Source organism: Augochlora pura, chromosome 3 (assembly GCF_028453695.1).
Source record: "Augochlora pura isolate Apur16 chromosome 3, APUR_v2.2.1, whole genome shotgun sequence".
Taxonomy (NCBI): Eukaryota; Metazoa; Arthropoda; class Insecta; order Hymenoptera; family Halictidae; genus Augochlora; species Augochlora pura.
In genome coordinates, this window is record NC_135774.1 from 20002812 (window position 1) to 20030133 (window position 27322).

Here is a 27322-nt window from a genome sequence, read left to right on the forward strand (position 1 = left end):
ATTATACGTATTTAATGATATGTGTACACTTCTCAAACTGAATAATTGTGTAGGTAAATTTGCGATTAAAATAAACCCTTTAGCAATAATATTAAGTTTACCAAAGCGACAGAAACCTCCGGGGATAGATTTTATTCTCGACGTTGTCACCGTCAAGTTAAACAGAAATTTATTTCCACAGTAATAAGTTCGCTTTAAACGAAGCTAAGAATGCGAACAACTTTACTGAAATTCTCTGCAGTAATTAATAAAAGCCCCTCGTTCATTAATAATCTCCGGCTGCTGAAATCGCATGATTCCGATAGACCAATTTGTCGGAGCAAATACGAGACAGGTTTTCTGCTGCAAATTCATTCTGTTGCGAATTGTATTCCAAATTAATTAAAATTGAGGACGGTAAAAATAATAATGTGAGCTGAATCCAGTTAACAAGGCCATGCAACAAGGTCAACAATTGTCTCCAATCAATTTCTACAGTAATCCCCGAAGCAATATCCAACAAATACTTGACACTCTCAAAATGAGTTTGATTCGTAGAGTGAATTCAGAGCGCAAAATCCTTATTATTGTGAGTCGCGAAGCACCCTATCGATCGACCATTTCTAATTCGATAATCCTTGAACGAGCGAATCGTTTGACACATTTCTCAGAATGGAACAAAGAGAGATACCGGCGCACAAATATTATTATATGCGCGCAGACTCGCGTTATCGGATGTTCCTAATCTTTGTAACCTTGTTCCCGGATCAACGATAGAGAGAAACGATAAAACACATTTGACTCTATCGGCAATTATTAAGTGCAGGCGAAGGTGGACAAACAGGATTTTCGTAATCCGCGTATCTTTTTCCACGTGTGGCGGGGGTTTTTCGCGTGCTCAAGAGTCTCCGTTCGGCTCTCTCGGTCGAATCGATATACTACGTGCACGAATGCGGCTTCGAGCTTCGTCCACTTCTTTCACGTGACTACCGCAGAAAAAGAGGGACGGACAAATCAATATCTCTCACACAGACTTTTCGTGATCGTTGTCGTTGACGTTGCCGTTGACGCCGTGTACACCTCGTCTTCGGAGAACGTTCCTGACATCTGCGCCGCGCTCGACGGTACACCACCGAACCCATCCAGTTGTCTCCTTCCGATACAACCGACGGGGCCCTACTAATTCACGGCGGAATTCCATTTATCCAAACCTATCAAGGAGCGAGACGGCTCCGATAACCAGAGCACCTGTGCGACAGGCGTCTAGCGCGTTTTATTCTTTTAGCCGGGAGCTTTCATTCGAATCCACGGAAAGCCAATTAATAAATTAACATGGACACTGTACCATTTCCACGTATGTCACGGATACGCAAAATTAACTCTTTATGGACCAAAAGCTTCTCAGACTGCCGGTATGACGCCACGTGTAATCACTAGTGTTCTACACTACTACCTGTTCTAGGGATCAAGAATGATTTTAATCAATCGAAGAGAAGATGTTCTGTTTGTTGTAAGTACGAATTGTAAGAATGAAAATAGACATCATTCTTTCCATAGTTTGAAATTTGCTATTATTATAACAATAAGGATCGAATGATGTTCCACTCCCACTTCGAGAAAACTAACTTGAAATAATAATGGTTTGCGATCATTGTAGTACAGGATGCTTCATTGTCGGGAAAGCGTTCTCGAACGTCTGACTGGTTGGGGTGTCTCGCGCGAATTCGTTAACGCGGTATAATATTCCGTAAACTATGGAACCCTTTGACGCAGATCAATCTGTGACATTTTATCTTCGGTGCAACCACCTTGCGCCTACAGGCGGGTCTATTTATAAAGCAACCTCTAGGAACGGCTGACTGGCCGATCCCAGTCGATTGTAAAAGTCCACTGATCCGAGTAATCATGCCAATAGTCGGTCGTCGGTGCACGCCGAGAGAAATAGGTAGGGAGAAAATGATTTTTAACATTTACAACCGATCGCTCCCGATCAGCCAAGCTGAAACGAACGGCGTGGCAGCGGAAGGGAAGTCGCTCGGCTGTTCGACGATTTTTAATTTGCTGCAGGCAACGAGGATTAAAATAAAAATGAAAGTGAAATTAACGGAATGAAACAATGGGAACGACCATCCGAAGCTTCGGCGTTGCCGCCAGCTGTAATGGAATTAGGACCGACTAAATTAGCTAAAAGGATTTTGAACACGGAAGATGTGACGCCCTCTTCGATCTTATTACGGGGGAATATTTTTTTCCACCTCTGTACAGTTTGTGAAATTATCGAGGCTGATTAACACTTGATTTGGACACTGCTAAACTATTATTTTTACACAGCTTTTAGTCTGCATTTTTAAGCCTTTTTAACCATCTTTGAGCCATACTCGATATTGATTTTTACATTAATAGTTTATCTTCACGATTCGCTCTATATTCATGAATAATGACGCAATCGTGATATTTCTCAACTGTTCTTTTAGTTAGATTGCAAAGTTTCATACGGGGGTACGCTTTACCATTGCGTTATAGCAAATTCTGAAATAAAAGGAAGAAAATAGTCTGGAACGCAGAGCGTTAAACTTTGGCGATTCGTTATAACTATTCTGATCCACATATTTAATAACTATGCATATTTTACGCTGATTTTGTTCGGAAATTTAGCGCTCACCTTTTGAGCCCGGATGAAACTTTCTAGCGTTTTTAGTTTTAGCGCAGTACCTCAATTTCCATAGAAACTCAAGTTTCTCAAAAACTAATAGAACAATTTTATATTAAAGTTACTGTATATTTAGTTACCATATTTAGTTACTGTACTTAGTTTAGTTATCTCGTTTTTTTTTATTTATATACACTGATGTATACAGTGTTATTTCAATGCATGTTACATTTCAAATTACAGCAGTAACATTCTTGTATGCAATATATCATTTCAAGTTTAATTTTTATAATTATAAACTGTATTTATAAGCTCCATTGTACTCGTTTTTTGTATTGGCTAGTATACTAAAACTGTGTATATCATGATTATATGAAACGAAAATAATCCAGAATAAAAATTCTATATTCAGATTTGAATTAAATTAATTCTACACTGGAAACAATAGAGAGAATAATAAATATAAAAGAGGAATCTCTTAATAAATGACTTGTAATGATAATACAATATAAATGTACAGTAAAGTTAATCGTTCGATTTTAGTTGTTTGACAGTCAGATGTCGATTCACGACTGTCCGTCGCTAAGACTTTCTCGGGGCGATCCCTGCCTGCTATTATTTTCAAGCTGCCGCAACAATATGTTACGAGAAATTAATGAATAAAGTTGAGAATTATGACTACAGTTCTAAGATAACAAAATCGATAGCTATTTAAATCGTTGCTAAAGAATTCATTCGGTGTCTTAATAGCGGTCAATACGGAGCGCCTATATGTGCAAGATTTTTAAAGAGCAAGGCTTGAAGACGCCATCTTTAATACTTTCAAGGGGGACAATGGAACCCCCGCGGGAAAACGTTTGCATTCTGCGCGAATATTACACGAAAAAAGTGGGATCCTTTAGAGAGATCGTGAAATTCACCCAGTGATGCAGCCAAGAGAAAGACGTCTTTTTCATTCACCGCACGAATACATGGATCGGTGCAGTCTAAGCCTCCGTACAAATTCCTCAACGGCCCGATGTCTCTTCCTACTGACAAGAAGTATTTCTATCCGCCCGTTTTTGCATATGCATCTCTGCATTCCAGGACATCTGGTATTCGTCACTGTCGTCGCCTCGCGACCGATCTAGACTCTTCTGCATCAGTCAATTTCAATGAAATTCTCAAGTGCTCGGGAACGACATATTTTTCTTAACATACCATCATCAAAAATATTGTCAGTTAATCAAACCCGATGCTCAGGTTATGGGATAATGACAACCATAATTCTATATAAAGTGCGAAGCTGTGACTATCAATAAATATCGAGGATACCGATACGTTACGTTAATTTAATATACGGTATATAGAAAGCTTTTGTTTCACAATTCCTGAGGTATTTATTCAACAAGTTTGTTACTTGGGGTAAATGTTACGATAATATTAGCATAACCATTCGAATAAATACATTACTGTTAATTCTTAATATATACTGTTAATTCACTTTTGAGAAACTATTCTACACTAGATTATTTTGCAAAAAACGATATCAGATTAAAGATGACACAGTAAATTGTGATTTCTATAGGACGTTTATTTAGCTGTATTTTGCAGGTAGATATCACTAACCCAAAACTAAGCCTTTGAACGAACCCTCCGATATCAATTAAACTGTTAAAACAAAACTGCTAATTCATTTGAGAAGTAACGTACGACTCGTATTAGATCCAATAGATCCGCGGGAAGCTGGCTCCGTATAAGCATCTCGTAAAAGGAGTCAACTATCTAATTGCTTGCAGGTAGGTATATGTGTCATCGATTGGAGTCACCATAGTCGTCAATAGCGCCGTCTCCGGCCGCACAATGCTAGACGTCTCGAATGTTTTCCTAGTGAAATCAAAACTCCGGAGCCGGGTTTTTAGCTTTTTGTGATATTTGACTCTTGCTAGCCTTTTAAGGAGATTGTCGGCTAGGTACCTATACACCTATAGAATTGTGTTCTTTTGTGCCGCGGGGGACACAGAGGGAAGGTACACTCGCAGGGAAAACCTCTGTCTGCGAAGCAATAAAAGCTCAAGGCCTCGTCCCGATGCCTAGATCCTTCCATCGATTCGTGTTCACCACGGCTGACACGTATTTCACGGTGAAACGTTGTGACAGGTGTTAGACAGTAATCGATTATCCCCCGATGTGTTACGTTTCGGTCGTTGAATTCTTATTCTCCGCACAATGGCACACTGACTTACGGGTTTCCGTAAAAAAAAGACTACCATAATCCGGATTACAGTTTGGGCTTTCGTAGGGGAGGACAAACTGGCGGCATAACAGGTGAAAAATCAAAGTGAGACGTCCTGTGGAGGATCAACGGTGTATTAGAAATTCAGGCTCGAGATGTGCCAGTTTGCTTCAACTTTCATGGGCTGCGTTTGAATGTTTTACTTATTAACATGTGCAATACGGTATAATAGTTGAATTGTTAATCAATGTTTGATTAACAGACAAAATAAAAGCTTTTACGAATGCGTTAGTTAGATATTTCTATTTCGCTTGTGTTTCTTGCGATTGATGTAAGCAGTTTTCATATTACATAGAGATCTACAGTTTAATTATCATTACAGGAGAAGTTAAAAAATCACTCGGGAAAAAGTGATTAAACGTGAAAAGTGGTTTTAAATGATAATTTTGAGATCTGTCTTCCGAACCTTTTAGTAAAAATACTGTTAACGAAAATTTTAATAGATGCTCCTTGATCATTTCGGTAAAAATAGTGTCAAGGGAACATTTAAAAAGGAGTCCTTTGAGCCATTTGGTACAAATAGTGTTGATAAAAATTTTAACCGATGCCTTTTCACCTCTTTGGTAGAAATAGCGTTGAACAAAAATCTTAAGAGGTGTCCTTTGACTGATTTGGTAAACATTGCGTTAAAAACTCACAAACATCGTTTTACGATTCTTTTGAGTAGAAAAGTCAGGAACCTTTGTTCAGTCCAGAAGATCGTAATTCCGAAGGGCAAGTTCGATGGGATCGCACGCGATCCTACGATCATAGATGATCGATCGCGAGGTGGAGAGTTGGAGCGAACTAACGCATAATAGTCCCGGGGTTTGCTAAGTATTTAACGGGAGCGAATAACGAAAATCCGACTCGGCTTCCGAACTAATTGTAAGGTGAACGAGCGAACTTGTACAATAAGACTGAATGCTGCACGGCAGAGAGGCAGCGCATTATCAGCTGAATGGAAAACAATGGCAATATCGATCGAGAATTTACAGGCTTCGATTCCATTTGTGTGCACGTGGTATGTGCGCGCGCAAAACACGCGGGCCCCCGGCCTTTAGGATCCGCACTTTCGCAATTTAAGTGCCTATGAACTAACAAGTTACCGCGCGCGCACTGTGATTCCCGGAGCATATTTCACGAAATACCAATAAACCGGAAAATTATCTTTGCAGATTGTCCGAGAGCCTTGGGTGCAGTCAACTGTCGCGCTCGGAATTCCTCGAAGAAGCAAGCTCTGGATTAATGTAACAACTTCACTGCGGACTGTGTCTGAACTGTGACTGGAAACTTAAATTACTAATAGAACTTGTTCGAAGAAACATAGATGCCTTGACAACCCACGCGGGCGGCTCAGCAAATTATTTTTCAGTCGGCGAGTTCTTCGATAATCGAATTAATAATTTCACTTACAATTAGAACACCTGCGACGCTACTTAGCAACGCTGAAACCAGATCATCTTGACGACACAGAGAGATCGTATTCCTTTAACGCTTTGAATAACGACCCAACAACCTCGGAGCTCCGTGAAATCACAGCGATACAAATACTTCATGAAATCGAAATTGAAACGACAAGATGTACGATGCCGAATGCTCCTTCAATATTCTTGCATCTTGCAATTCTTAATCAAATACAGTCAATACGTTAGCGCGAAATTCACTCTTAAATCTAGTCAAATCTGAGACCATAAAGAGAACGCCGCAATTCCAAAACATTTAAGTTTTATTAAAAATTCAAGTACGGACTTAAGCGTGCAAACAAACGTTGAGGGATCAAAAAGGCTCAAAGAAATAATTCATTTTCATTTAGTTCCTGTTCTATGCAATTGTCTTGGAAAATCTTTGTTCTTCACAAGAATCCGCAATAATTACCAAACGCGCGAAGAGAGGAGGTCGTGGACATTGTACGAGCAGGAACACCGTCCTCATTGGGTCACAATATCGTTTTCATTAATTATTGAACGACTGCGCCTGCAGGCGCCCTTAATACTAGCAAAAAACAGTATCACCTCGGTGCAGTTACTCGGTATACATACATATATGTATGTATGTACGCATGTACCGTGTGCACGCCTCTTAATGCAAACTTTTGAATCGAAGCGCAACCCCCCGGAATCGAGGAAGCGAATAAAATAAGGGTCGCATTACCGTGTTAATGCTTTCCTACAAGCCCGACATACTGCACCATTTTTTAATGTGAAAAAAAGAAGAAGGAGACCAACTGAGCAGAAGAGAATTGCGAAGAGAAGAGAAGGAAGGAGAGGGGTGAAAAAAAAAACAAATTCACGCGAACGGGAGAAATATTTTAATCTGTTCGTGACGCGGAAACGGGGCAGAGAGTGAGGGGTAAACGGGGGTGGCACGCCCCTGATCAAACAAACCGTCCTCGGAGGGCGAAATATAATTAGATAAAACGTAAAACTGCCGCGATACGGCCGAACGGGATGTTAAAAAACCGCTGGAAAGCAATTTGACGCCACAGAGTAGATGCATTGGGACGCTTTGAAGCCATAAATTCGTAGAGGAGGGCGAGGGCGCGACTACGGAGAGAGGCAGCCGTCCAATCGGACGTCGCGCTCGGCTTGCTCGTTCATGCATTTCAACGCTTGCAAATCATTCATTCTGACTCATTGTCGAGAGAAGTCGGCCGCTATACGTGCACCGTCACACCGCCAGAATGCTCCCGCCGATGAAATTCCATGGAACGCTTCGCACACCGGAGCTTGTGTGCGCGAGCAAGCCCGACCACGGCCGTGCGAGCGAGCAAGACCACGTTTGCCCTTGAATATTTATCGTTTTCCGTGAAATCAAATTCTATCGCAATGAATGTACCATCAGTCCCGGCTAGCCCGCTCGAAAAACAGAATTACAATTGGGTTTATTTAAATTAAAGCAACTCAACCGTTCTTCTCGAGATTTTTTTTCTATTTTGACATCGTTCCGACTATCGCCCACCCGAAAATTCATGACTTCAACAAACCGACAGTTGATTTACAATTCAACGGAACCCCGTGAGTTACAAGAATATAGTTTTTTTATTTTAACCCCCCCACCCGGCCCTCATTTTTCCAACTTAGCCCGTCAACTGGGCGTGACGAAATATTCCCGGGAGGTCAACTCCAATGGGCATGACGACTTTTCTTGTCATGAAAATTTTTAAAAGTAATATATGGAGCGCATTACGCTTTACGTCGTTCCTGCCCATTAAAATCTAGCGTAACCGCATGACACCACCCCGAATTTGCACAGATTAGTTTTAAACACCGCTATTACAACGTTCTGTTGTACGTACTATATTAATCCCTTGCACTGTAATAACGAGTCAGACTCGTGACAAAGATTCCACGCAAGAACTATTATATATTAGTATGTGAATATTATTAATTTCTTCTAAATCGAAATCAAATTGAGTCCTTCTGTTATCAAAGTCTCGAAACGGAAGTAAATAAAAACAACAGAAGAAACAAAAATTGTCTGTTCCTATTAAGAACAGTATTAAGAACAAATAAGTGCTAATCAACGCAGCGTGAAAGGTGTCGTAGTGCAAGGGGTTAATGGTGGTTGAGGATATGGTAAAGAAAACTGTAACAACGAACAGAATATTTACGTATAATTAACGAAGATTCAAGTAGGACACGTATGAAATATTTGTTTCATATATTTTCTAGATAAGACGTAGAATATTTTGTGAAACTACGTAATCAATAAGGAAAAAACGATTTTTTAAAATACTTTGAGCGTGATAATGTAACTTCTTACTGCAAGAAGAACACCTATCGTAAACCGAGTTGGACAAACGTTATTCACCGATTGACAGGTTATAATAACAGTCAAACAATTTCTTTTCACTAAATACTTTATTAAAAATAAAGACAAACATATTTACAAAATGTTCAAAACCATCTGTAAAGGCCATTTTTAAAGAAGTTTCTGAACTTCTGAATGAACTTAAACTCGGCTTATAAAAACATACGAAACTCAAAATAAATAATAGAAAATGCAGAAGTTCAAAAAAATTCTTTTTGGCAAAAAATATGACGCTGACAATACATAAAAAATAATATGAAAAAGTCTATGTCATAAAGAACAACGTAGCGAATGATAAACATCATTGTCATGCCATTAATTTTGTTATGTCACACACGACAATATAACATATGCAGTAAACCATACATTTACCTCATGTTAAGAAAATAAAAGTGATCAAATTTGAGTTTAATTTTCCTAAAGATAGCAGAATATTATACTCGGAAACTTGAAAATTATGTCAAATTATACCAGGGACGAATGAGAGTTACAACTGGGATCCGATAGTGGGTCACCAGAGTTTCAATATTATGCGATTTCCAGCTGTTGATAGAAAACTGTACATTGCCATTGCCAATTATCGAAGGCGTTGCCATCGAAAGTAGACTAAACAGTAACCCCTTGTCCTGTGACAACGAGTCAGCCTCGTGACGCTGATTCGAAAACAAAATTTGATTCCCCTCTTATTAAGATCTAAGAACGGTTGTACAGTGGAGCTCCATTTACATGTACTACGTTTACATGAACAAGATTTTTGCAGTGCCTGTTTAACTGAACTTTAGCTGAGCTCGCATTATCATATAATTGGAGCGAACAACCTGGTTATGCGAATTTACCTGTCCCCCTACCGGTTTATATGAATGGAGCACCGCTGTAAATTGAAACATACAAGCAACAAAAGTTGTCTCCTATTAAGGAAATTATTAACACTCTGTTGCTCTGTGTAACTTCGCAGTTACACACCTATTTAACATATCTTTTAGTCTAATTTCATTTTTAGTCGCAGTCTCGCAAAAGTTTTGCTGTTTCAGTAAATATTCAATATTTCTTTTGACGAGTGAGTGGAAGACTACGTGAATTTTCAAATAATTACATTAACGTGTATTAACGATGGCTTTAAAGCTGCTTGGGGCTACCACGTTCGCCATAAACCAGTTAAAGGTTAAGAGAAAGATTCTGTAAAAAAAGGCTAATAAATTTTCATTCATTTCAGGATTTCGAATTGATGAAAATTTCTAAGCCGTCGAAGCTGTTCGTCGACCAACCGAATCATCTTCTTATTCGGTCACATTGCCATGCCGCTCCACTCTGTTTTCTTCTACCATATGTATGTCTGCTGCACGGCGCACATGGCAGGACAGCAGCGCGGGTCTTGCGCGCTTCGCATAGTTTTTCGTCAAGGGTATACAATGTTTGACATTCGAAATCATTTGACTCTTCTTATGACAAACTCTAATCAGTTGGACACATTTAAAATTCCTTCTGGTAAAACGACGAACACCGAAAACTTTATATAATCTTTGATTGGCGGCTTTTCTGTACGAGAAAGGATAATTTTAAAAAATGCTCGCGAACAAATTCTTGAGAGAAGAAAACGTTTATTTTCAATTAAAAATGTAAAAGATCGTATAAATATTAACACCGATTAATAATTTGTTACCTAAAGGCCCTTTGACTATCACCGAATTATTGTTTTTCGGCTAATATCGGTTATTACTATAATTATGTTGTTTATGTTTGCACCTACTATAATATTGAGTATACATATTTAATGTTTAGATTGCAGTGTGATCTAATTTTTAGTATAAAATATATAAACTATGATTAACCAGGATAAACTAAATATAAATCATAGTAGAGTATTATTTCCAGTTAAAAGTAGACGTAAATGTGGTCACGATAATGAAGAAAGCCGCAACTTTTTACGATCACAGAAAATAAACTTTTATTACATTTTGGGAATTTTCGACTGCTACGGGTTGCCAAGAAGCAGTACAGGCAAGCCAACGGATGACAATGTTGAATTCGTGAAAGGTGCACGAAGCGAACTCGCGCAGTGATATCTTCCCTTAAAAAATTTGCCGAAATACAATTTTCGAAGTACGTAGCAGCAAGAACGTACTGTCGTACATGTGTTAGCATCAAATGCCATTTGAAAATTTCATATACGATATACGGTTACTGGGACATATATTGTCAAAATAATCGAATTCACGTATTTCTTAATAATTAATAACTTCATAAATATGTTAACATTTCTAATGTATCAAGTTGAAGATTATTCTTAAGAAAATCATTTGTAAGACATTTTACCATTAAATGGTATATTATAAATATGAATTTTGTATTACAGATGTCTATGTTAAGACCTATGTTTGCCCTCACCCCTAAAATATCCCAAATTTTTCTCATACTATGCACATAAAGTCGTTATTCTTATTTCTTTCTTTTCTAAGATATTTTAAAGTATTAAGTTTAAAGAATTAAATAGCGCCTAAAAATTGTCTATTGCTTTTCTGCTACTAAATAGTTTCGTAAATTATTTTAAGGTCAGAAAACTGTAAATAATAGTTTTTTTATTTAATGAAAACTAGAGAAACATGCAAGATAGAACGCGATACAAAATATTTCATTTCGACACGATCACATTTTTTATAAATGTTATCGAGCATCTTGAGCATCCGTAGGATTCTAATTATATAATTATATATCCAACAAAAAATAAGTTGCATTTGTAACATATTCAAATTGAGCAGCCTCGAAAACGTAAGAGTACCGATTTTCATAAAGATCGTATAGAGATCGTCGTAAAGATCGACGTCCTGAATCGTGGCCAAAATTTTTGCGGAAAGGTACCATTGCGAGACGTATCCGAAGAGTGTGCCGTCCGTCGTCAAGGCGGAAATCAAGAGCGGACCGGCAGAAAAATAAGACGAAAGAAGAGAAAGCTTGAAGCGTAAGGTCGACTTTGTATGTGTTCCTCCGAATGTTCCTGGAATCGCATGCGAGCGTGTAGGCAGGGTGGGTGTGCCTCGTTTTAATTTTAGTCCCGCGACAGGCTGCTCCCGCGAGGGAGAGATAGGTGGCGTTGACCCGCCAACGTAACCTACAAATATTTCTCTCTTTCTCTCCGCTTCGCTACCATTTCTCTCGTTCTCCTCGTTCGGGAGCCGTGCGTAGACACATGTACACATGTACACAACCCGGAACGATGCCTGAACCGAAATCCACGCATTTTCTTAGATTTCTCGACCAACTTGTTTCATCCCAAATTTAATGCTGCGACAAACTTAGACTCCTAACACTTTATTTACCGGTCGCTTCCTATTAGTCATTTGAGCTCTAAATTTACGAGACGCGCCATTTTTACACGTTCGAAATTGTTTTATTTACTATTTATTTATCATTGAAATTATAGTATGACATTCATGGAGAGTTTATTCGATAAACTTGCTCTATTGATCAGATATTCAGAAAATCGTAGTAAATATGCACTTATTATTTTTGTAAGTTTTGAAAATGAACAATTGAAATTTTTATTAAAAATTGTTTAATAGCTGTAGTAGATCATAGTTCAAAATCTTATCAATATAATCGTGAGATAAGTGTCATATTAATAAAGAATACGTATCTTTCCTCAATTCTTGTTGAAATAACCGAACTCTTAATATATTCGCAAAATTGACATTATTTCTTATAGTATTATAAAATATTAATAAAGCTGGTTTTATAAAATACATGTATGCTTTAGTGAAACGACGTTTTGTATGTAAAGATTGACTTTTAAAGCATTTGGTAACCATCAATTTATGTGTAGAAAAAGAACAAAATCACTGTCCATTTTAACAAACTATAACGAGGTAAGAGAGATGAAGTTAATTAATTAAATATTGCATTAACATATTGAGTGCTGCACCAAATTCAAGTCGCATGGACGAGTTATCCATGTTTCAACGTTTATGATATACAGTTGCAATATACAGAGTTACCAACTAACTCGAAACCCTTGAGAGCTATCCGAGACCACCGCATTGATTAGACTGATGACTTTTCAGACTCGTTAACTAGTAGAGACATGGTTGGTTTCCGCAAAATAAGTTACGCTCGAGGTTTTTCCATATTCACGTAGTCAAGAAATATCGTCAAACGAATTAATGAAAATAAATCTAAATACACTTAACACTGGTTATACAGTGGCCAATAAATATGTATATGTGACCACTCTCTATACGGTATAATTTTTTTAAAACTGGGCTGAATGACTTAAATTTCTTTGAGAGTATAGGATAGTCTACTAAACAATGACTAAAATTATTTTTCGTAATTTTTCTACTGCTTATAATTTTTCTGTTAATTTTATTACTTAAATCAAGTCATTTAATCCTGCTTTAACAAATTTATAGTAGTTTAAAGGGTATCCACTTATATTTGTCCGTCACCGTGTATATTAGACGTCGAAAGCAGAAACAGTAAGTCTAATAAAGTAATTTGTGGATAAAAAGGGACGAATTAAAAATTCTGTGAAATGAATAACAAAGAATGTTTAAAACTCTTTTACAGAAACTTCTTTCAAGCTTTAATATAATATAATAATACTTGTATTATTACTAATAAGTAATACTAATAAGTATTACTTGTAAGATCAAATAAAATATGGAATAAAATATAATTTAATGACATTAAATCAAGCTGGTGAAAAATTAACTTGTATCAATTTTGCTTTAAACAGCTAATACATGCACGTGTCGCGACGTCGCCGGCCATTCGGTTTTGTTCGCATGAGTTCTTAATTAACTCCGGATGACGGTTTCTGAGTTCATTTCACCCTAGCTTTTTAAAAACTTCATCTAACTTCTCAGCGTCTAAAGGGTAACTTAAATTGTGATTCATTTTTATCGAGTTTATTAACGGAGTCCGCTCTTTTTGCCAGAAGCATGATCAAAAAAATTTCCCGAAAAATTCACACATGAAAGTTTCGGTAGACCTAGCTATCACTGTCCGTAATAACGAAAACAATGTAACGCGCAGCATGCTATACAAAGTAAGCATCAAGTTTAGGCATTGTTAAATAAAGTGGTCATAAAGGCAACTTCCGTACATTGTTTCGGAACAATGATAATATTGAATTAATTTGAATTATATATGTAGTCTATGTAGTATACGATTAGCTAAAGCAGTGTGTCAATAAATTTCACATAAACAGATTTGTATAATCTCAGTAATTGTTTTGAAAACGACTGGTTCGGTGTAGTTCGAAAAATCCATTTTTTAAAAGACATTTAATATCTTCAGAACTGTTAATAAGATTTTGATAATAATTATACAAAGCGGGTTTAAAAAATTTCTAAGGAAGATTCTCAGAAATATATAACGAAATGAAAAGAAGGAAAGGATATTGTTACCTTCCCAACACATAATGTGTTAATAAAACTGCACCTCTTTAAAAAGTCTCCCGATCGTTTCGTAACCATGTACGAAAGTCGTACGATCATTCAAATGTAAGCAGATTGTTTTCGCATTCGATAAGAAAGGATGACATAAAAACCGTCCAACGAATGACTAATCGCATACAGCGATACAACGTCGAACTCCCCGACTTTGCGTATCGTTCGACGGCGATGTTAAATTAGGAATTACCGCATTCAGTTCTCCCGTGATCGTTAAGAATTCTCCCATGACATCATCCCGGTGATTACAGCTCGCGGATATAACAGATACAACAGGCGTAGCGCGACGACACGGATACGTATAAAGAAACGCGTCGGTGTGCGTTATGGTCGCGTGACGCAACGGAGTCGAAATTATCTCGGAGTTTGAATAGTGGCGGAGAAGTTCTAGTTTCCCGCAGGCGATCCACGCTTCCACGTTTTTGTCGCGCTTTTACGGAAAGACGGAACCACGGAAATAAAAGCCAGAAAATCGTGTTGTATAGAGTTACAACCACCACGCGAAGATATTCTATTTATACTGTTTCGTGTTGGTCCCACGCCAACGGGATCGCATTTATATCAAATGCCCGTTAATTTACAATCGCCGCAGAAGCGTGGATCTACGCGCGTGGATCTACCGGTCGTAAATCGTTTCATGGATCGCCGAGACGGTCACACGCGACGCTACCGGGCAGATATATTCTCTTCTAATCGCGGTATTTCTGCCAGCGCGTCGTTTCGAGGCTCATCCAGGACAACATAATCGCGACAATCCTGCGGTTGGTACTGGGCAAACTTATCGACGAGTCCTGGATCGATAGCGCGAGAGACCGTCTACACAACGGACTCTTTAGTTTCGGTCAAAGTTTCATAATCAATTGAAACGTTCGACGACTACGTTCAAATGGCCAGCCGTATTGTTAAGACGCGTGAAAAGTGTTGTGAAATGATTGACGCAAATTATATCTATTTATACTCTAAAACAGATCTATTGTTTCTCTGCATTGGCGATGAACAGACTGCGGATATTTATAGAATATAGGCATTCGTTTATTCTCTTAATAATTTCGTTAAACTGAAAATAATGAAACAGTGTTGTGAGCTTCTTCGAATGTTTGTACTGCTTTGAATGTGATCTGGCACATTTTTGTCATAAGCGCATAAAGTCCGCAGTGTAGTGATAAAAGCTTATCAAAGCGACTATCATCTAGTTTTATTTTTTATGCAGATGCATCTTAAGAATTAAATTAAAAAAGTTGCAGAAAGAGAAACAAAAAAGAATACTAATGTTCTTTTAAATTTTGTTTAAATCCAGATTTAATGGATTATGTTCGAAATCTTTGTACCGATTCCGAACGCACATAGTGCAAGGGGTTAAATCGATTTTTCTACTATGTAACCTACATTCACGCTTTAAGCCGGTAATTTCATATGTACTTCTTATGGGCTCGGGCTGTAATTAATTTGCGAGAATTCAATTACTTTTATTGTAACATATTCGAAATTGTACAAAATGAAACCGTTTCGGTAATTCTCAAATTGCGAAGATATATTAAATGAAACATGTAATATACGTGATCTCATTAATTATTATTGCAACCAATATGACGTCATTTACGAATGCCTGCGCGTCGAACCAGCCTCCGTAATTAGAGCATCTTTATATTTACGGTAATGCTAAGTTTTTAAAATACAAAAGAGGAATACCGTTCTAAAATATTCGAGTTGAAATGTCAAAGTTCATGTATACTTAACTATTTTATAGGATAATTTGGACAGCTCACACTGAAGCAAGGAAAACGTACAGTTCCCGCAAGGTATGTAATACGCAGAAGAAAGTAATACATATTACTTATAGAATTATCCTACATGCTTGACCTAGTTTCGTCAGAAAATCCTACGACATTCTTTCTGTATTGTATAATGCCATTTAAAAACCAAATGAGAAGAAGCTACAAGTCTCCAGCAAAGAGACTCCTTGCTCGTAAACCTTAACATAGTTTCAGCGATTTTTGAAATTGCCTCATCCTGTACGAAACACGCGTGCACGTCTGCACATGTTCGTTCTAGTAAACCTGCAATGGCATTACCCTTATCCAGTTTGATTATAAATTTTTCTGTATCATATCTCTTTTTGCTCAAAATTCAGGAACACTAGCCCCTTACCCTATCTATAATATTCTGTCAGACAGGTTATAAAGATTTGGAGCATATAACTACATACGAATATAGATCGCATATTTTAGCACGAAACCTGCCATGCCGGCCTCACATTACAATAAAAATGTCGAAGCTCTAAATAAATTCAGTTTTAATATTTTTATAAAGCATCACGCATTAACCGCTTTTAGAGCTTTCGTAGGTTTAGTGTTAAATCGAAATAAAATGCCGTCGTTCAAGTATCATTATTTCAACATTAAAATAATTTAATAAATACAAATAAGTGTTAATCAACCGAGCTGTGAAATAAATTGTAGTGTTAAGTGTTAATAGGTTGCTATTATTGATTATCAAATTTTAATGCAAATACAAAATAAAAGCTGCCTACTGTCGATAATTACACTTTTCCATTTAATAGCTGGATGCAGTTAAAGCGAACTATGTTCGCCAAGCAGCACCACTCTAGCCTAATAGTAAACCTATCGCTACCAAAAGACCACTGCAGTGACCGCCCGCGAATCTATTCCCGTGCATGATTGGCCGCTATAATGGACCAGCCACAACCCACAGCTAAAATGTTATATTATTGCATGGCAGCGATGTTCATTTCTTACTGTATTGCATTTAACAAATTATAGCGCCGTGAATAATTATAGGTTCGAACGGAGTGTGTTCATGAAACCGATGTATTTATCTGAAATTAACTTCACGTATTCTCATTAATACTACAAAATTAAAGTTTAGAAACAGCGTACGGAGATGGTTCAAATCATTATCTAAAAAGAAACGAGGTTTTGGCATACAACTACGTTTCATGAGTAAATGTAAAATCATGATTGCGTTACTCTGGCGTTCACGCATGCCGATTTATTTTAATCAACTAGAAGCACGGCCACCTATTAACTTAATTGCGGGTTATCTTTAATTTCGAGTTTGAAGGCGGTTATACTTTAACCGGTTATACTGTCGAAGCTGACTACCGAATAATTTGAAAAACAACGACATCTAGATTCGGGAAATTGTGAAAATGAATACGGCTTAATGAAATGAAGAACTTTCTACAAAAATATGAAATATGTCTTAACTCTTACAGGGTTGACTAAAATGAGAAAGTATGATAAACGAAGTATCAAATTTTTATATTATGTGGATGGCTTTATATTATATTCAGATGATACGTATGAATAGCATTCAGATTATGTTAATTGTACTTGCAAAATATTCGTATTAGAAATCATATGATAATCATGGTAGATGAAATTAAACAATGAGACTCTCGACCGTGTCACATACAGACTACACATTGAAAGTGTTAAATAAGAGAAACGACTTTTGGAAAATTGCAAATGTATGTGCGAATCTATAATTATTCATCGCATTCTAAATAATAGTTCTTTATATTACCTTTCAATCCGGTAATTGAATTTCCTGACGGTCGAACGGTCACACATTTTCTCATCGATTTTGTTCTGACGGAACAGTGAAAATCAAATGTAATGTTCATTGATTTGGACCAGACGCGATTCGCAAATTTCATAGTGGGAACTGTACCGAACCGCATACGAATTATATCAGAGAAAATATGGCACGTGCACTACGGATTTCAATCTCCAATAAAATTTAATGAACCCTTTACCGTGTCTTTGATCGATTGATAACATGATAAAAGTAGCTTTTTATTTGGCTATCAATAAAATTTCCACGATCATACGTATATTGTACAAGATATGATCGCGATTACCACTTCACGAATTTACCACCATGCAGAGCATAAAAAGTGCTTTTATCCCAATTCGATTTCATAAAATTTCCAGCGATATCTTGTTTCGCAAACATTACATGTATAATACTCATATGTTTTAATAATTCTTAATACCTGTTCTCTTAATGCCGATCAATATGTCAGTATCATTTGATACAATTAAATATAATGTTACGTATCGAAGAGATATTTGATATATTATTGTTTGTTTATTCACTACACAAGATATTATACTTCAAAATAAAATTAAATAATCCCCACACTTTTTATGCCAAGCAGATCATGTGACACTTTTTGCCCTCAAATGCGTAAAATAGAAAAAACAGAACATTAACACTATACTCACTGAGCACTAAAAGTGATTGACGTATGTGCTTTATATGGACAACAAAATTGAATTTAGTTGTAGTTTTCGTAATTCTATTTTCGTAAAGAATTGTTGCAGCTCTTTTATGCGATTCACTTTCAAGCTTTAACTTAAAATAATAACAGCAAAAAAACAAATGAAGTACTAAATTAAATTTCACCTCTATTATTTTAAACGGCTCAAATCCTATAGACACGGAAGAAGTCGACCGAAATGACGCGTGAATGTGAATGTGTCGATTGCATCCCACGCGTATTACTCTGTAGGTTCTGAAGGCATCGAATTTCAGAAGCTTTGTGGGCGTGTCCCACTGACATTCCGACCTCGGTGTCTTTTATCCTATTGAGTTCTAGCTGCTGGTACTCCATGCCCACGAACCCTTTTTAACGCGGCCGTCCTTGTTTCCACTTGTTTACGACGATTACAGGAAGTCGCGCCTATACAGACTACAGGCGACGCAGCAGCGTAGGCAGGCCGCACAAATACCATGGCGACTCGATTTGCTCCGAAAACGAAAAATCGGCGGAGCAATAAGGACACCAAGTAAACTTTGCTCCGAGCACACTTGCGGCGATCATCGCGATCACATATCTTTTTATTCCTTTTTTCCACGATCGCGCCTTTGTTTTCGACGCGTGAATGGATATGGATATACACACTCCTCGCTATCGCGATTGATTCGATTCATGGCTGCATATTCCGACACGCGTATCACTGCCCCGCTTTATTATTCCGTCCTGATATAGAATGCGATATCTGTGCTATTAATTATCTGGTTTTATTTATCTGTGTTATGAAATTTGAATTGATTGCGGATGCTTTGAATCGGTCGTTAATAAGAATTTCTTACACTCGTCGCTAATAAGTCGGGGACGTACGCGGAAATTGACGTTCTTAGTAATTTCTAGAAAAGAAAATCAGCACGATTTTAATTTGATAGAGGACTTTTATTGTCTTCGTAAAAAAATATTTGTATAATGTTATCTTACTTTTACAGTGTCGGCTATGTTAGGAGACGCTGCAGATACATAAATTTCCACGGTGCTGTCATCGCACATACTTTTTACATTAACTTGAAAAATTACAAATTTGACTAGCTTTATAGTATGAAGTAGAAGCTTTCTTTGCGTAGTTTATTCGATCGTATATGGTAAATTCACAACCTGATAATGTCTAGCAGTTTGTGTTCTCATTTGTCATCTTCGCGAGAAAGGCTTCACGATCTTGTCAAAATTGGTGAACGTTAAAACATTAAATATCTTATTTCGAATACTAAGAACTGATGTCAATAGTTTATGCGTTATCATTCTTGATATATTAACTCCAAAAAGTATTGTGTTCATCGAAATTATATTTACAAGATATAGTAATTTTAAATCGCTTTAATATGATTAATAAAATTCTGTTTGGTATACATTTGCCTTGGAAATTAGCAAATCAAAAACTTTAATAAATATTCCCAGTTCAACGAAGAATTTGACAGATAAATCATTTTATTAGTTTCACAACTCTTAAATAATTCCCATCTTATTTTACTTTTAATTAACTTCGTAACTGACGAAATAAACCTTTCTACAAAAACTAGAACTCGCGACAGGAATAGTAAAGCAATAAAATCTATCCTTCCATCGAGAAATCGACTTACTAGCTTAGATCAGAGTTATTTAAATCTCGCCGAAGTCGTTGGATTTTTTGAAACCTCTCCACGGGTCTTGCACTCACGTTTGGAAAATAAATTAAAACTATAGATCGCAACAGTAACTCTTTGGACTGTAATGCCTCGAAAGAAGATTAAAGTTACAGATAACAAGGTCGCATACCTGCCCGCGTAGGAATGCGAAGGGAACGAATAACCTAAGAACACCCTGTGCAACTGGGAACAACACGTTCACGAATCACCGAAAAGAATTTCTATATATCGGTATCCGAAGATTTTTCGACTTCAATAAAACATTATTCCAGCCTGCTCCAATTTCACTGCAATTCGTATCGAATTATGTCATTCTGCTTGATTGGTAGTCCATGCTTAACTCAAGAAGTTATGGGATAAATACAATGAAACATGTCTGTGCATAATGAACGAACCGTGGGAAATGGTCGAACGTAATTTACTTATCGCTATCGTTCATGAAAAGATAACATGAAGTAAGACACATTTATCATGACCGTACCCATACACTTTAAAGCAACGAGTTTACCGAGTGCTCGCCACGCTTCGCGTTTCGACACGAATTGGATTACATAAAACTGGAATATAACAACAATTACATGTGTTCGAGATTTTATAAAATGCGTTGGTTTACACGAGGCCCATGCGACAACCGTTATTAATTATTTTAATCCCCGAATGAAAAAGACATTCTAAAACGATGATCCGTGCAATATTCGTAGAAATCAAAATGGATGAAACGAAGAACACGCGCAAGGTAAACGAGAAATTAACGACACGTGGCTAATCATCTCACGCGTACACGTAACATGGAAGCGCTCGATGCACTCGTTGCCGCGCGACGGTTTCGAATTCGCTTTGCGGCAAAACGTGTCGATTGCATGGTTTTCTTTTGTTTCGTTCTCTGTCTTTCCATTTCTCTCGCTTCCAGTCACAATGGTAACGATACAAACTCGAAAGGTACGGGCACGGATGATCCGATTGTGTTTCTCACGAAAGACGAGTCCAAGTAACGTAAGAAACTCCGATAATGAAAAATCGAAACTGAAAAACAAACGTATCTCGCCAATCAACGCGATCACGTTCAATGAAAACCGGACGAATCGTTCTGCAATCGATCCTTTTTCATTGTTTCAGAAATTTTGTTGGAGAAGAGATAAAAAAAAAAAGAAAGAAACGGTGCAAATATTCGATCCCGTAAAACGACGTAAAAATGTAATTACAGGAGCGATGACGTCATTGGGATGACGATGTGAACCGTGATACATGTATAGGTTCGAAATACATACAACGGAGCGCCCACGCGCGGCCAATGGCTACACGACTTATTGCTCTGTACGCTAGAACGTTTACTAAACGAACACGGTCGTACAGGCACACATATGTATCGTAAAATAGCGATGTACTGTACTACCTTGCGCCGGAACACGCGGAGGTATCAGCCGCGATCTCGCCGTGATGTCGGTCACCGTGACAAGACGTAAGGTTAGGCGGTCGGCGAGCGTTCACTGGTTCCTCGAACCTTGGTACTCCTCACTTGTGGTAACAAACAACACACCAAAAATAGAGATATATATATATACGTAAATATATACATGTATAAATATAAATATATATGCCTGTATATATATATATATTTATACCAATATGTATATATAAATATATGTTATCTATGTATGTACGTATGCATGTATATACATATACATATATATCTTATTCGCCAGCACTAATATTCCGACAATAACACGATGGCTCCGTAATCTTTGACGTGCGACATAGGAAAACTTTCGGTTCAGATACTGCACTAGCTTCCTTTTTCTATATGCATATATGTATGTGTATTCTCACGATAAAGAACGTAAAACGACAGAAATCCAACGGTTGCCGTGTACTCACACTGTACTGTTCCAACGGATCTCGCGGGTACGACACAAAACCACGGAAAACTTGTTCTCACTTTAAAAACGCTGGCCCGGATGCTCGCTGACCCGCTCCACTGTTCCAACTCATAATCAGCTTGTCCGATATTCTCGCGGGAGACTCCGTTTCAATTCCTTCGAATGGTTAATAGTATTCGCTCGCAATTTCCCTTTTCTAACAAGAACCGCTGCTTCGTAATCCACGCGCGACTGGACGACGATTGCGAGAGCAATAACGACGACGTACTGCGTGTGCGACGATGACGACGGCAGTAGCAGCAACGGCGACGGCGACGGCGACAGCGGCGGCGGCGGTGGCGGCGGCAATGGCGACGACGAACGACGACGAACGACGTCGGAGGGACCGGTTGATGGAACGGGGCAAATATATGCGTCTGACGGAAGCCTCGATGCGATTTTGTAAGAGGGTGAAAAGGTAAGGCGAGCAATGCTGGTTAGGCGACGGGATTGCGACTGCTTGCTGCTTGCTTGGCTAGCCGCTAGCGGGGGCCTGGCGCGACACCGACTGTCCGACACTAGCGCCCCCTTTACCCCACTCTTCGCCATTCATATTCCCCTTTCTGCCTACCGCCTTCGTCCTACCCTCTGGACTCCCCGCCCTCTACCTTCCTTGCTCTTCACCCTAGCTACACTCAACCTACCTATATCAACCTATCTCCTTCTTTCTCCCTCTTCGCCAAACCTCGCTCCGTTGCATTCGTCCGTTTCTGTTCCCCTCCGTCTATCTCACTTAGTCACACCTACGATCGGCCGATTCGCTTGACGGTATACGTCTCTCCTTCTCCTTCTTCAACGTTTCGTATCGTTCGCTGCTCGGTGTTCGCGTCTTCGTTCGATGCGCGTACCTCTATCGCATTTCTCTCTTTCTACCACCTATCGCGCAACTATGCATCCTCTCACTAATTCGAAACCCTGTCCGTCTCCTTCTTTCGCATGCTCCCCTTTCGCTTCGGCAGTTTAGCTCTGTCCCTGTTCTATCCCCCTGTTCTATCTCTCTTGGACGTACATGCGAACTATCGTGACGCACACCGTCACACCAACACTCTTTCTCTCTTCGATTATCGCGTATCTACCCTCCTCTTGCTTTTCCCGACTACGAGGAGCCAGGATCCCCTCCCCCGCATAATATCAGCTATCCACCTCACCCCTCGCTGCACCCATGCGACCATATACCATGCCACGTCGCCGTCACCGCCACCACCGCCGACGATGAGGCACCAAACGCCCCTCTCTCCGTGGCTCAATAAGCGTCCTTGACGCGCATGCGCCGCTCTAGCCCCACCACCTACACACACATACACGCATGCATATTCTCACAAACACTCCTGTATGCTCCCACACACATGCGACCAGTGCACACGCACACAGGGAGCCATTCGACGGCAGCTGTCTCGTTCTATCTTTCACCGTCTAGCGACCCAGCCTCTCTGCTTACCCTGCTGGAGAACCGGCACAGGTTAGGCTTGGTCGCGCATCGCCCACTGACTATCACGCTCGCGGATGGAAGAGGTTTAGTCAATCTCTCTTTCTCGCTTTTTCTTCCACCTATCTCAGTCCCGTTCCTAGGAAACAGAACTTCCAGCGCGTGTATACCATACACCGGCGTAATCTTGTTTCTCCATGCGTTCACGCGCTACAGAAAAGACGCAAAGAGAGAAAGAGAAAGGGAAAGAGGAAGGGAACCGAGGAAAATTCTTTCTACGCGACGCTGGTGGTGCTTGTACGCGCCGTGACGTGCAACGACTGATACGAAGATACGGCAGGACTGCGATAGGCACGGTATTCGCATCGGTACAATAAGCATGGGCGATGATAGAGGCGTCGTAAACGATGCAAGGTCGTAGATGGAAACGTGTATTCTAATTGCTGGGTCACCTTGTTCCAAAGCATGTGAGACCAAAACCTCACCGCGTGCTGCTACAGACAGTCTCGGTTTAAGTTACCCGCATTGATCAGTTTTTGGAGGAAATTTTGGCTCTCAGACTCCCACCGAGTTGGACGTTTCAAATCCGCCTCTACGCTTCGACGTTTCTTTATCCTGATTGCCGAGGAAATTTTGGGTATAGCGTAACCGAATGTTTTAACGCAGAATTTTAACACTAGACCTTTTTCAAGCACTTTGTTAACAGCAAATCTTTTTGACAAAAATGTTATTGAACATGTTTGTGTACTTTTTTAACGTTACAGATTTCTTCCGTATTTGTGTATTAACAAACTGTAAAGATGACATAGAAATTTAAATAAAACAACATGTAGTGGAACATGCAAAGTAATTCTCTTATGCATGAATAATGTCTTAAAGTTGGAGTACGATTATAGAGTGTAAAATAATAAGTAGGTGTCGGTGAGGTAAACGCGGTTAAATAGGTCGACGGCCTAGACATTGAGTTCAAGAATCTACTATGAAACTTGAAAGACCTTAAATTTCTCGTATATATAGTGCACTTGTAACTCCAATGGACGGATAAAGTTACCTTTCCAACCACTGGATTAAATGTTTTATAGGAACTAGTAAGAAAATGTCAAATGTACGTAAAGTAGCTAACCTTGAAATTGTTTTCCGAAACGTCTGTGATTTTATTAAAGACTTTAACGTAGAACACAGTATTATATTATCATAGACTATTCTGTTTCATAACTAACTGTGTAAGCAATTAAAAACAGTGCAAACCTTCGGACTACGTTTTACACTCTAAACGTGTACTTCATTCATTTTTATTAATACCTTTTAATGATTATATTATAGAATATAAAGATTTCTATATGTTTAAGTCTACTTTTAAAATATCTTGTTTTCACTCTGTAATAAAACAATAGGACTTGCATATTACTGAAGTTTCCAGCGTAAATAAAAAATCTGATGGTTAAAATATTTCAACGCATACAAAAACAACTTATGCGTTTATCCCTAAACGTAATTAATGTAAAGAATAATATAATAAATATTCATTTACATAAACAATATCCTCCAGCTTTTTACTTTTCTAAATGAGCATTTTTGGAGTTATTATTTATATAAAGATTTAACTGATCACGCCATCACTAAGAAAATTCGTTCAATTCTTAGAAACAATACCATGTAATCAAATGGTGCAACATTCGTACATGACTAATTTGCAACGGTGGCAAGAATCAAATGAATCATAACTTTTAGAAAGCAGCGTAAAATATTTTGCGAAATAAGTCGTCAAAAGTACAAATATAGAATCGAATATCGTATTTATTATATTTATTATATATATTATAATATCATCACTGGATGACACCTATTCGTGAACACTTTCTACGGTTATCGTTCAGAAACACGTGCTTACGTAATAGAAGTACAATCCATCGCATTGAACAACTTCCCCTCCTAAAACCGTAAAAGAGAAGTACAAAACCGCTTTTGAATCGCGTGTGACGAGTCTCTAAAAATACACGGCACCGTATTCGGCAGCCTCGGTAAATTGTATTTAATTTATTCGAAAAACCAGCCTGGATTGGTCCGTTCGCGAATCTATCTCCGTCACAGCTTCTTCGGAGATCACTTTCACGTGTCACGCTTGATTGCCCGCGGATACTACGCAAGAACGCTAATCGGGGAATAGTATGCGAACTTTCGAGGCGAATAAACTTATGGTGTGCACTGTATACCTGCTTAATCTCGTTCCCTGGCGTATTCGCGGCGGAGGAAAGGGGGGCAAAGTGACAGTGTGCGAGGGAGGCAACGAATGAGATCCGTAGAAAATTCTTTATACCGACGCTGATGGCCTCTGCGCGCTACGGTTCGCAGCGGGAAAAGATCCCGGTGCCTGATACCGAAGGACCGTGCATATCGTTTGCACGAATATCTCTGCCGTACATTGTACGTACATTGTACGTATACAAACTTATCGCGGCCCATTGTTACGATTCGTTCTTTTGCTACACTTTCATTTTGTATTTTGATTTACCGGCCTCGATATGTAGAAAGAAAGCCAACCGTCCCACTCGTAAGAATTTTATTCTACACGACTCAACTCTTCTATACTCTATAATAACCGTAATTAGATTCATTGAGACTTTCCCACACCACTTTTTATTAACATTTTCACTACCAGTATGTAACGTAAAAATATTTAACAAGTAATTAATATCATAGATCCTGACTCCTCAATTTTAATCGAGTTAAATCAAATATCTTAATTTTACTAAATTTTTGAGGCTGCTGGCGTGGCAGTCGCAATGTTATTATAATTAAACAGAAATTTGTTCGCCCTCATTATTCCATTGCACTACGATTTCTTTCACGGCTACGTTCATTAACACTTCTTCGTCCTTAATTGCCTATCACACCTTTTTATCATTGTTTTAGTGATCTTTTACTATACTTTTCTCTATTATTTCCTCAATCCTTACCATTTTACTTAATTATCTCTATCACTTGAATTTTACCGTATCTTTTTTTATTGTATCACTTCTTTCCTTTGCTCTTTTTATTATGCTATTCGTGAGGTATAATATCATATTATTCTAACACTCTCTTTATTCAATGAACAATTTACGAATATGAAACAATTTATTAGATTGCTCGGAGTGTTCGTTTCACTTTTCATAGAGATCGTTTCATTGAATCGCGAATAACCTAATAATTGCACGCTCTGAACACATAATAAATGGATATTCCACAATAATTTCTACTGTATTGTAAAATTAGAAACATAGCCGTGTTCAATGATTCTATGACGACAGCGTTGAAACCATTAAACAATTTGTGCGAGATATTACAGATTTACATAGTAGGAGAGAGCGACAGAGAGAGGGAAAGGCAGATAACTTTTTGCAGAATGCTCATATGATTATCGTAACAAGCCTGAAAGCGTTCCGATTAACTTCAACCAACATTGTGGCCAACACTGGTTTCAAACTCTTTCTTCAGAGATTCTCGATACCAATGTCGGAAGCGGAAGTACACCATTCTCGCCTCGCTGACTCTGATAAGCGGAGCAACTGTTACCTACACATAAATGTACTTTCCGTTTCCAAAATCCTTGCAACGTGTTGCACTAGCGTTGGCATATTTCAATGGAAAATTATACCTATTATGTGAAACTGTCGTTCGTAATCTTATATCTAAACATTAAGTTATCCATACCCTTATGAAGTTACGAAATTAAGCTTAAACAAATTCATTACTTAAAGCGGCAGTCATGATATCTTAAAAGCCTCGTTTTTAATTATTATTTTGTCGACCACTTTTGACAAATAATTAAGTTAATAATTAATATAATGAATAAGATTTTTTAACTTTTTTTATTCATTTGTTTGAGATCAATTG

The 27322-nt window shown here is 38.3% G+C and overlaps 1 protein-coding gene across 2 annotated transcripts in view; it reads right to left on the reverse strand.

The window, feature by feature from the left end:
• LOC144467780 (protein muscleblind-like) overlaps window positions 1-22488 on the reverse strand; it is a 337354-nt gene extending 314866 nt beyond the window's left edge. For both annotated transcript variants that reach the window (XM_078176723.1, XM_078176724.1), the window contains exons 1-2: window positions 21980-22488; window positions 21498-21619 (exon numbers count right to left, since the gene is read on the reverse strand). The gene's annotated coding sequence lies outside the window, so the exon portion shown is untranslated. The remainder of the gene's footprint in view (window positions 1-21497; window positions 21620-21979) is intronic.
• Between the last annotated feature and the right edge of the window lie 4834 nt (window positions 22489-27322).